We start from the raw sequence: 10,483 nt of genomic DNA on the forward strand, positions 1-10,483 counted from the left end.
TCCCTGGTAGAAGCTGGATCAACTGCTTTCCCAGATAGGGGGATTTTTCTGATCTCCTGTGCTGTGGTGTGTCAGTGTAAGGCACAGGCACAGGAGCCCCTGCCCTGCTGAACAGTTACCAAAGGAGAATGTTTCTCTGGGAATCCTGCTCCCATGGCTGCTCTCACCAGCACTGCTCATGTGCCTGGGAGGGACCACCACAGGCCTGTGACAAGAGCATAACCAGTCCTATAGAGGAGAATTCCTTCAGGATTTTGAAATTAGAAATGCAACATGCACACCCTCTGAAGCCTCCATCCTGTGAGAGGAAAAAACCCAAAGTGCCACAACATGTGTGGGGCACTGTCCTAGGGAAAGTGATGGATTTCCTTCTGCTGCAGCTGTAGGGCTGTGCAAAGGGAGGCACCTCACACAGCACAGGGCAGCTGAGCAAAAGGGCTGCATGCCTTGGGCACATTGCTGTCAGATCATTCTCACCACAGCAGAACTTGTCCTTCTGCTGGTGTAAGGTGTGTTGAAAGCAAAACCACTGATTTCCTGCAAATCACTCATGCTGGCACTGTGTTTTGCTGGAGGCATTGCTTTTGGGGCAGGAGGCATTCATGGTGGACCGGAGGTGTATGGGCACCCATCCAGGTAAGAGAGACATTCCTGTCTCCAGAGCTGCTCCCTCCTGAGCAGCCTGGGGGCCATTACCTACGGAGCCCCTTTGGCTCCCTTCAGCCTTCCTTAGATCCCCACAGCTCAGTCTGAGGCTGGTTGTGCCTTACACCACTTGCTCAGTGGTGCCATCCAAACCTGGAGGACCAAGTTTTCAACGCTGAGTGCACTCACTGGGCTGTTTCACACTGGAAAACCCACAGACAGATGTGGTGGAGGAGCTTGCACTGCGTTCCCGTGCCTCAGCAGTGAGTGACAGCACTTGACAGCACACCCCAGGGTGTTCATGAACATTCATGGGTACTGCCTACACCCAGAGAGACACATCTGCTCTCTGCCCCCAAGGTGGAAGTCTAATAGGAGTTCTTTGAGACACTGATCTCTTATGAGACCAAAAAAAAAAAGCCATAAAGTAACAGCTTTGATAGCATTTAAAATCAATGCCCAGTTAGTAGCACAGATCCCAGCAGAGCTTACTTGAAAATAACTGCATTTTCATTTGATTTCCATGTAGAGTGCTGAAACAACAGTTTTTTCTAGCACTACTTTTGCTCAGTGGCACCTGCTTTCCTGCTCCATGCTTGATCTCTTTCATACCCTAGCTGGTTTTTTATCAGTTGTGGTATAACTCCACTTAGGCAGGGACATGCTTTGGTCCTTCCACCCCTTTGCTCAGTAAGTGCCCTGAGGTGTTTGCTGAAGCTTGCACTGCATTTCAGCCAGTTTCAGTTCATCTGCAGAATCCTACTAGGTCAAATAAAACTGTTGAGACAAGTCTGAGTCGGCTCAGCCTTTTATTTTCAAACAATGTAACATAGAAGCATGTGCATCTTCCTTTACCAAGGAGAAAAAAAAAAAATAGGCAGGAAGGCAAAAGAGATGCTTGACATATTTTCCTGAACTACACAATGATGAGTGCTTCCGTGTTTGGTGCAATCTCCTTCTCTGGCCAAACATGGTAAGGAAGTGACTCTGCTCCCCACAGCACATGCTTGCCAATATCTCCTTTCAGCTGCCAGAGGAAGAGAGGAGGCTGCATGTCTCTGCTGCTGGGAGCTTGCCTTCAGAGAAAGGCAGCAGACCATAGAGACACTGCATCTAATCAAGGAGGAAGTGATTAAAAGTGATTTGTTTCAAAGATACGTGCAGATCACTGAATTGTTCTTTGTTTGTCCCAAATGTTATGATAAAAAGAAGGTGAAGGTTAGGATTTCCACAAATCCATAAGCCCAGAGCAAGGAAAGAGGTTTTACCTGCCCACTCTAATCCAAGGCAGGGATTCAAACACCTGGGGCTGGAGACAAGCACTTTTGGCTTCTAAACTTTCCCTCCACTCCTGATCACAGAAGTGCAGCACCTAAAACTTACATAGAACCACATCCGCCCCCATTTCTCATTTGAGGCTCAGCAGCTGCTCTGACCCTTTACACTGAGGCTGCACTGTGAACCCAAAACCAACATTTCACCAGGGGAATTGCACTAGAGCACTTCATCACTGCAGTATGCCTTGGTGTTTCTCACCAAGGTCTGGGAGCAGTGCGGGGAGGAGGAGGGTGGCTCATTGCTGTGGCTTTTGCCCTTCTCCTATCTATAGCTTCTGCTGCCTGTGGCCAGCTTCCCAGTGCTCATCTTCATGCCTCTGAATTAGGCCACCTGAATTGGTACCTTCAGTTGTGCTAATCTGTTAGCTGAAGCCTCTCCATTTTGTCAAATAAATGAAAGGTGTATAATTTTGCTGCATGGTATGAAAATCTCTGCATTCACCCATTTTCACTGCATTCACTCAATTCCTGGTGAAACCTGCCCTGAGTAGAGCTCTGGAGCCCAGCAGCTCACGAGCAGTGCAGAGAGGATGTGTCTGGCTCTGGCTCTGGCTCCTGGCTGTGAGCACACAGGTGATGGCAGGTGATGCTGAGCTGGCAAAGGCAGCCATGGAGTCCTGCATCTAGAAGTGAGCTATGTTAAAGCCTTGGCTTGCTTGAATAAGGCCAGCTGTCTCTGAACACTGAGCAGGTTTCCTTGAATATAAGTATATGAAGTTAAAGCCCTCTCTGCATCAAGTCACCAAAGGCATCACCTTTACTAGCCACAGAAGCGAGGTCTGTAAAACCAGGGAGGATAAAAAATATCAGGAGCAGTAGGCTTTGTTTTGCTTAACAAAGCACTGTCTGAATGTGAAAATAAAAAAGAACTGTAAGAGAAGAAGGCTGGTAAGGGAGACCTGTGGAGCGCTTGACAAGAGGAAGGCTGGGATCTGTTGATTTGGACCCTGTATTTCAGCTGGGCTCTGCTCACTGCCAACCTGTCTGTCAGGGAAAAGCCTTAAGCAATGTTCCTGAAAGATAGGGAGAGGTATCTTTAGGCACAAGGAAAGGAATACCCACAAAAGTCAGCTCCCTATTTCTATCTCATATTCAGAGCTGCCAAGTTTCATTTCTAACTATAAAGCTGCCTTTTTGTGTTTTAATAGGAAATTGTCTGAAAATTTCACTGGATGGCATTTTCAGATGATTTAAGAAAAGGCTGTTGATTTCAGACCTCAATAAGTGGTTTGGTAAATAAATACAAAACTGAACAAAAAGATGATTTGATGTTTCCAGTGGCAATTTGGTGGCACTTTTCAGAGATACAATAGTTCTGCATGCAAAATACATTTCTTTTTATATCATGGCTGGCAGGAATCAGATAGCCTTCTTTGTTTTTTTTTCCTGCAAATTCATTGAAGAAATTCCGTGGTTTGGTATTAACAATGCTCTATCAGAAAAACTCGTTGACTACTGCTTTTTGCTTCCATTAATAACACCTTCTGGAGGTAGTTCCCAATAACTGCATAACGTATTGTAAACCAGATCACTGCCCAATACTTTTAAAGGTAATTTATGACTGTAATATCCTGTGAAGATTAGCTGTTTCAAAATTCTCACACTTACAGTTTACTAACACAATTTATTTCCAAGCCTTACAAAGAGGGTGAGAAATAGAGGATGGGAGAAGTTGCAATAAATATCTGCTATACAATTTCCAAGGTGTTATTTAACTTTCAAGTTGCACTTGGTAGCTGCACAACAGCAGCACAATATTTTTGCCAAACTTAAACTTTGTAAAAATATACTGCATTTAGTATTTTCAGCTATTATCTAGTTTTTTTCTTTTCATTATGTGCATATTATTTACTTTTGCCATTATGCATTTAGAAACACATTTTTTGTACTATTATTCTTAATGTTATTGAGTAGAGAGACCTCAGCTTTAGCATTTTAGAGTGCACCAGAAAACAAGAAAAAAATTACACTTATACATCCTAAGTTAATACATCTGATTTTTAATTTTAAAGATTTCAAACAATAAACTGTCCAACAGCCTTACCCTAGAATACAAGAGGAGATCTTGGCTTCATTATTACTTCTGTCAAAAGCAAAACCCCCCATTTTTAAACCCAGAATATTTTACTAAACACTTGTTTACTAGGCTTTCGGTGAATAACTTAATGTGCCTTGAGCATTGCTGAAATGTAATTGCAACTATTTGTGGAATGAGGGGAGAGGGTTTCACACAGGAATTAGTGTGGGGAGCAGGTGAACATGTCACAGGGAGCCAGAATGAGCAAAGTTATCTGTGATATTCTTCAGGAATGTGTTTGGAAATCACTGCAATGCAGTTCTTTCCTTATTCACCTGGGTACAAAGCGTGGCCTAAGCTTAAGACATTTGTCAGTAACATGAAGAGGCATGGGGTCACTAATGCCGAAAAGGATGGAGCATCATCCATCAGGGAGGACCAGAGGACCCATCAGAGCAACAGAGGGAATTGCAGAAGCAAAACGTGCAAAGCCATGGGCATGGACTCATGAGCAGGGTCCCTGTGTCAGAGGCAGCAGGGCAGGGAGGGGGATTGTGGAATGGTGGCTGAAGATCTGTGAACCACCAGTGTGATACTGCTGGGATTCAGTCTCAGGGACTCTGAAGAGCAGGATTGAATGTCTAGGGTAGTCCCAGGCAGTCCTTTTCCAACCTTATATTGTTCCACTTCTATGATGTATCAATCCAAGAATGATCAGCAGACAAAAAATGGAAGCTTTAGTACAACTTGTACTAAAGCATGTGTATCAACATCTGGAGAATATCAGAGTCTTTTTTATATTTGTGAAAAAAAGGGAATTTAAACTGACCAGAGGAATGGGACCAGAGGAATTCTACCAAGGTGATGAGGAAATTGAGAGTAACAAATGAGAAGATATTATTGGATCTTGGCTTATTTAGCTAAGCAGAGAGAAAGGAAAGAATAGGATTACTTTTCACATTACTCAAAGAGTTTATACCAAAGAGAAAGAAGATTGGGGGGAAGTAAAGAATAGGAATAATGGTACAATCAGTTCTGGATTTAGAAATTAACTTGTTAAAATAACCTTCCAACTTCCTTTTAATGAGTGACCAGTTTTGGGAAGATGTGTGAGGGGATTTCTACCTTTGTCTTTAGCCTGAGAAGCTGGACTCAGTTAGGGATGAGAAGATGGGTGAACACTGCTGGCGGCTACTTTGGCATGCCTTGCTGATTTGCTAAAGGTTAGACTAATCACCTGAACTGGAGTCATAAACCAATTTTACCCATCCATTCAGGAGAGACTTCTGGGAGAGGGAAAATGCAAAGTTTGAAGAAATAGAGATGAGAATTCTGAACTGGCACTTTATAAACTCACTAACAAAGCACTCAGAGTGGTAAAACTGGAGTTTGATTTCTCATTTTCTCTGTAAAACTGTAGGATTGGCCCTTGTATTTGAATGGGGAAGCTGAAAAGGCTTTGTGCCTTGTGGAAAAGGCAATGATCAGGCTGGATAATGCTTTTCCTGCCCACTGCCTGTGACTGTGGGGTGTTGGTCAGCCTCAGACATTGAGCTCTGGGTGCCTGGTCCCCTGGAAGAGTTACCATGGCTGGGACACTTTGTGCCTGTGTTTTGTGAAAGAAGCAGCTGGGGACCCTCGTGTTGCTCAGGAAGAATTGGTTGAGGGTGTGCTAGGCTTGGTGCAGCCTTGGTGATCCATCCTGCCTGCTGGTCTGTAAGTAATTAAAGCATTCAAACAGAGGCCAGTCCCATGACAAACGATGACTTACACTTTCTAGAGCTCCAGAAGTTTTCTCAAAGGTATCACAAGAACTGAACTGGCCCTGTCCTGTGTAGTTGATAAGATGAGCTGACCGCAGGGTAATTGCTGACTTACATACAATGGAGCACAATAGTTGGAGAAGCACTCGAGCCATCAGCCCTTTTCAGGGCATTTACACTTCAGACACAGACTGGAGAGAGAGGTTTTATTATACTAACAGCCTAGGAAAGAACTAGATTGGTTTTTTTTTTTTTTTTTTTTTTTTGCTATAAACACAAAAGGATGATGAGAGTGGTTGGCAGCTTGAAGAACTAATGTTTATAGATTTGAATTGCAAACTAATGTACCTCAAGAGCTGAGACAGCTGTAGCTCTGGATCACCCTGTTAACCAGCTCCTTCACCATGCTGCTTGCTCCTTCTCTACCTCCCTCTTCTTTCAGGAGTTCAGAAACAGTTCAATGTAGCTCTAGGCAGGATATTTAAGTAAAAGAAAGAATAAGGAAAAAGAAAAAGACCTTAAAACATAGTCTGTTCCTTGTTGAGGTGTGTCTTACCTTACATATGTCTAGCAGAATAGTTTGGTGACTGAAATATATTATTAAGAATAATTGCTGGTGATGAGCAGTTGCAGACTACCTTTTAAAATGTATCCTTGTATGGAAGCAAAAATGGCTGCAAAAATACGGAAAGAATAATGCTTCATAGTTTATTTTTTAATGAATGCAATCAGTACCACAGTATAATGCATACCTATGTAATAAAAATGGTATTTTGCACTAAAAATTTAGTCCTTTTTGAACCTGCAAAATACCATGCTGTATTGCAACAACCCTTTACACTAAACATCTCTCTGACTCTGTAAGAATCATTTATATGCTAATATCAATGTGTGCTTGGGCTTAATTCATTCTATTTCAGCTCAGATTGAAAATATTCTTTTTATCAGACTCACAAGCAGACGAACTCGTGAGAATATGAAACGAAATTCACAATTGCCAAGAGGAAAAAAAAAGAAAAATTTGGAAGAAACAGTATTTTGGACTTGCTGAAATTGAACTGCTGTGGATAAGTGTATCCATCTTCAGATGTGCCCATTGTACCTGTTATTTTTTTAAATTTCCTACTTCAGATACTTATATCTACTTTAAAAAATATTTATCCATAAAACTTAGTGTAGAATTGAAATTTTGCAGGCAAGCATTTATCTCAGGAAATATCCATTGCTTTTTAATCTAATCCAGCTGCATTTTATAGTGTTAATATTTTCAGTGAAGTTTTCTAGCTTCGTTTTAAACAGTGCATTCAAAGAAGCAGCATATTAACAAGGAAAAGTGTAAGAATCTTGATGACCTGATGTTTTTCAGTGCTGTGCTTAAATTTAGTCACTGGGCTCATTATTTCAGGTATTGTTCCTTCATATTTGCTGGAAGAAAGAAGTCTTGGTATCTGTCAGAACTTTAGACACAAGTTGTCTAATGTGCAAAACTGGAGTCAAGACTGAGAGTGAATTTGAAAATATGGGTGTCTGTGCACAGCACCATTTTACTTCACAATGAGATTTTACTAGCATGTTCTGAATCATTTAGTGCTAGTATGGAGAATTTTTGATTGATAAATTTCAAGGTTCAAGTTTTGTAATGGTGTCTGGAGACTCTGCATTACTGATTTGTAACATTTTCAAATAGCCCAATTTTCACTGCATCACCTGCTCTGGAAATCAGCATTCTTCTGGGCGAGGGGGAATAACTAGTGCATTTTTTTCTGAAGAGGATGAGGAGAAGCTCACACAAGTCCTCTTTCTATGTATGTGTGGAGTTCAGGGAATGATCTTCATTTTGGGGCAGGAGGCAGTTCCATTTTCAGTCAGAACAACTGTTTGCAAAATGAACATTGCTTCTTCGACTTGTGTGTGTTCTGCAAAAGGCTACAAAACCCGAGGCAATGGGAGTAGGGGGTATGCAATGCAATGGGTTTTTTGAATCAAATCCTCAGGCTGTAGATACTTTTATACCAGGAGTTGAAGAAAAGCCACAATTTATAATTTATATTGCTGCCCTCCCTTTCTGACCATTTTATAGCAACCCAGCACTAATGTTTGTTTAGCCAGGATGGATGGAGAGTCAAGAACCTGAGGGAGGCTGATCCATCTGGATCACAGTGTTTTTGTCCTCTGAAGTTTGTCTGTCACTGCTTGCTCCTGTGTAGGTTTTTCTGCAGTCTGTACCTGTCCTACAGAGTTAAAGAAAGGGTCAGTGGATCAACAGCTCAGGGCTAATAATAGCTGCTGACTAACCTTGAGAGGCTGTGGTGTACACCTACCATGTATCACTGTGCTCAGCATCCTGCCTGAGAACCAGGCAGCCCTAAAGTCAAACCCTGCCCCTGCCAGCCAGATAACCCTGGAGCTGCAGAGGTTGCTTTGCAGGGGGAACCCCTGGCAAAAATAAAAAGTTGGACTGTATCATGTTAACCTGTGTGAAGGCTGGAAGCAGCCACATCTTCACAAAGACTTTCCTCTGTATCCACAAATGAGAGCAGGGAAGACCAAACCCCAAGAACTGCTCTGAATGTTCACTCAGGAAATGCTTAAGCGTGTGCCTAAATTTAACTGCTCAGACAAGTGTGTGCTTAAACTTGCTGTTTGTGTAGCCTGACTGTGGTCAAAAGATCCTAGGAATTCTTGATGGATGAGGACCAGGCGTGTTGAGGGAGCTGAATATAATAGATTGGGTCCTGCTTACCTAGTGCAGTCATGTCACTCCATTCATGGTTTGACTGCTCATAGAAATGAAATTAATAGGATCTGACCCAGGAATTGCACCTAGTTGGAAATAATTCCTTTTATGGTTTTTGAGAGCAGTTTCTTAGACTGCTTGTACTTTTTTGGCCTCTAAACAGATGGGTATTTTCCAAACCTTATCAAATTCTGATTAGATTGTTGTGTGGGAGTCAACAGGTACATATTAAATAGGCTGTGAGATTACTTTCCATCCTGATGGCACGCCATACATAATTAGAAAAAGAGAAATGAGGCTGGAGGAGCACGACACAAAGCTCTGGCAGGAGCTCAGGTGAAACCAGAAGAGTACATAATGCAGTCTGCAGACCTCTGACCAGAGCTTTAAAGATCTCCACTAACAATTGATTAAGCTGCATATTTTATTTTCTTTCTGCCTATTTCTCATGCAAATTCTGCATGCAGTAGGACTGAGCAGGGCTTGGGTTCTTAATGTGTCCCAAGAAGCAATAAGAAAAAAAATTGCTTTAAATAAATGCAACAGCTGTAAGAGGATTTTGAGCTGGAGGATAAGGAAGTTCTGGAGCCTTAGAATAGGAAGGAACGCCTGTGTTTTACTTGCTGATGGTGGTTGTGCTTCCTGTTGTGACCCCACTGCAGTGTTTCATAACACCTTGGGAACAGCTCAGTCTAGCAATGTAAGGAGGAACAGGGATTCCCAGTTCCTCCATGCTATCTGCCAGAATTCAGGGTCTCTTTGGTTATGACAAAAATTGCAATAGGAACTGAAGAAAAAAAGGCAAAATTCCCCAGCTGAAAAAAAATCCAGCTTTGTATTTCCAAGTGCTCACGTATGTCAGTGCAGGTCCTGAGTAGAACTCATGTGGTTCCTGAATGGAAATGGCCACACCAATTTTCAAAGAACTTTGTTAGAATTCATCTGCACAGCCAGGCTCTGAGCTGACTGTCAGACCAGAAAAGCAAGGACAGGATTGAAGGCTGTTGATGGGAAGGCAGCTCTGAACCATCCTGGGGACTGACATCATCTTGTACCGTCTCCCCATGGGTTGCTCTGCAAGGGCAAAATGGGTAGACTTTGATACATGTATTCCTGTTTCTGACTCCTCTAAAGGTGACCTTTACTGTGCACTTGAGCTGTGCTGAGTGGAGGTGAGGAAGGGATAGGAAAGAGAAAGAAGGTTTTTGGATAAAGAACTTTTATTAATATACACCATGGCTATACATGTGCACACAAACTCAAAATATTGGTTAAATTCCTTTTGGACTCATTGATTTAACTTTCCAAACATAAATAGATACCTAACTCTCTGCCTAGGCTTTTACACTAACTGGGTAGGAGGAAAGGACTCCAGTCTAAAGACCTGCAGCTTAGCAAGAGGCATGTGGGTAGGAACATAATATTTGCACTTTGATAAGGCATAATAACTTACTGGAGTTTAAATTCACAGCATTTAAAAGTAAATCTAGCTAGGCTGTGTTCACTAGCAATACACCCACACAACAAATACTCTGGCAAGTGGCAATGAGATAAAATCTGGAAAGGCAGCTGTGAAGCAAAATGAAATATCTGTAGGGATAGGTAGCACATAAGTCATATGAACAGTTTTGAATCATCTTATCACTGGAGACATATCTTGGATGGCTGTACTTTGTCCTGCAATATCTGTGAGACAAACAGCATACATAGAAAAGTTGTGAGCTAGTGTCCACTAAGGAGATAATAAGAGGTGGCCAAAGAAACTGAGAAGAATTTGGTGGAATAAAAAAATTTTAGAACACAGCTTGTGATGTTTACCAATGTATTTGCCCCATTGAAAAGCTGTATTTGAACAGAGAAATGCTGTTTCTCTTGTGTACCTAAATTCCTAAGCAGAACAGAACAAACTTTTATTTTCACAGCACAGTAATTTCATAAGTAATAGGTCATGATCTCCAACATTTATCAGATCTTAGCCCTTCCC

This window comes from Ammospiza nelsoni, chromosome 2, assembly GCF_027579445.1.
Source record: "Ammospiza nelsoni isolate bAmmNel1 chromosome 2, bAmmNel1.pri, whole genome shotgun sequence".
Classification (NCBI taxonomy): Eukaryota; Metazoa; Chordata; class Aves; order Passeriformes; family Passerellidae; genus Ammospiza; species Ammospiza nelsoni.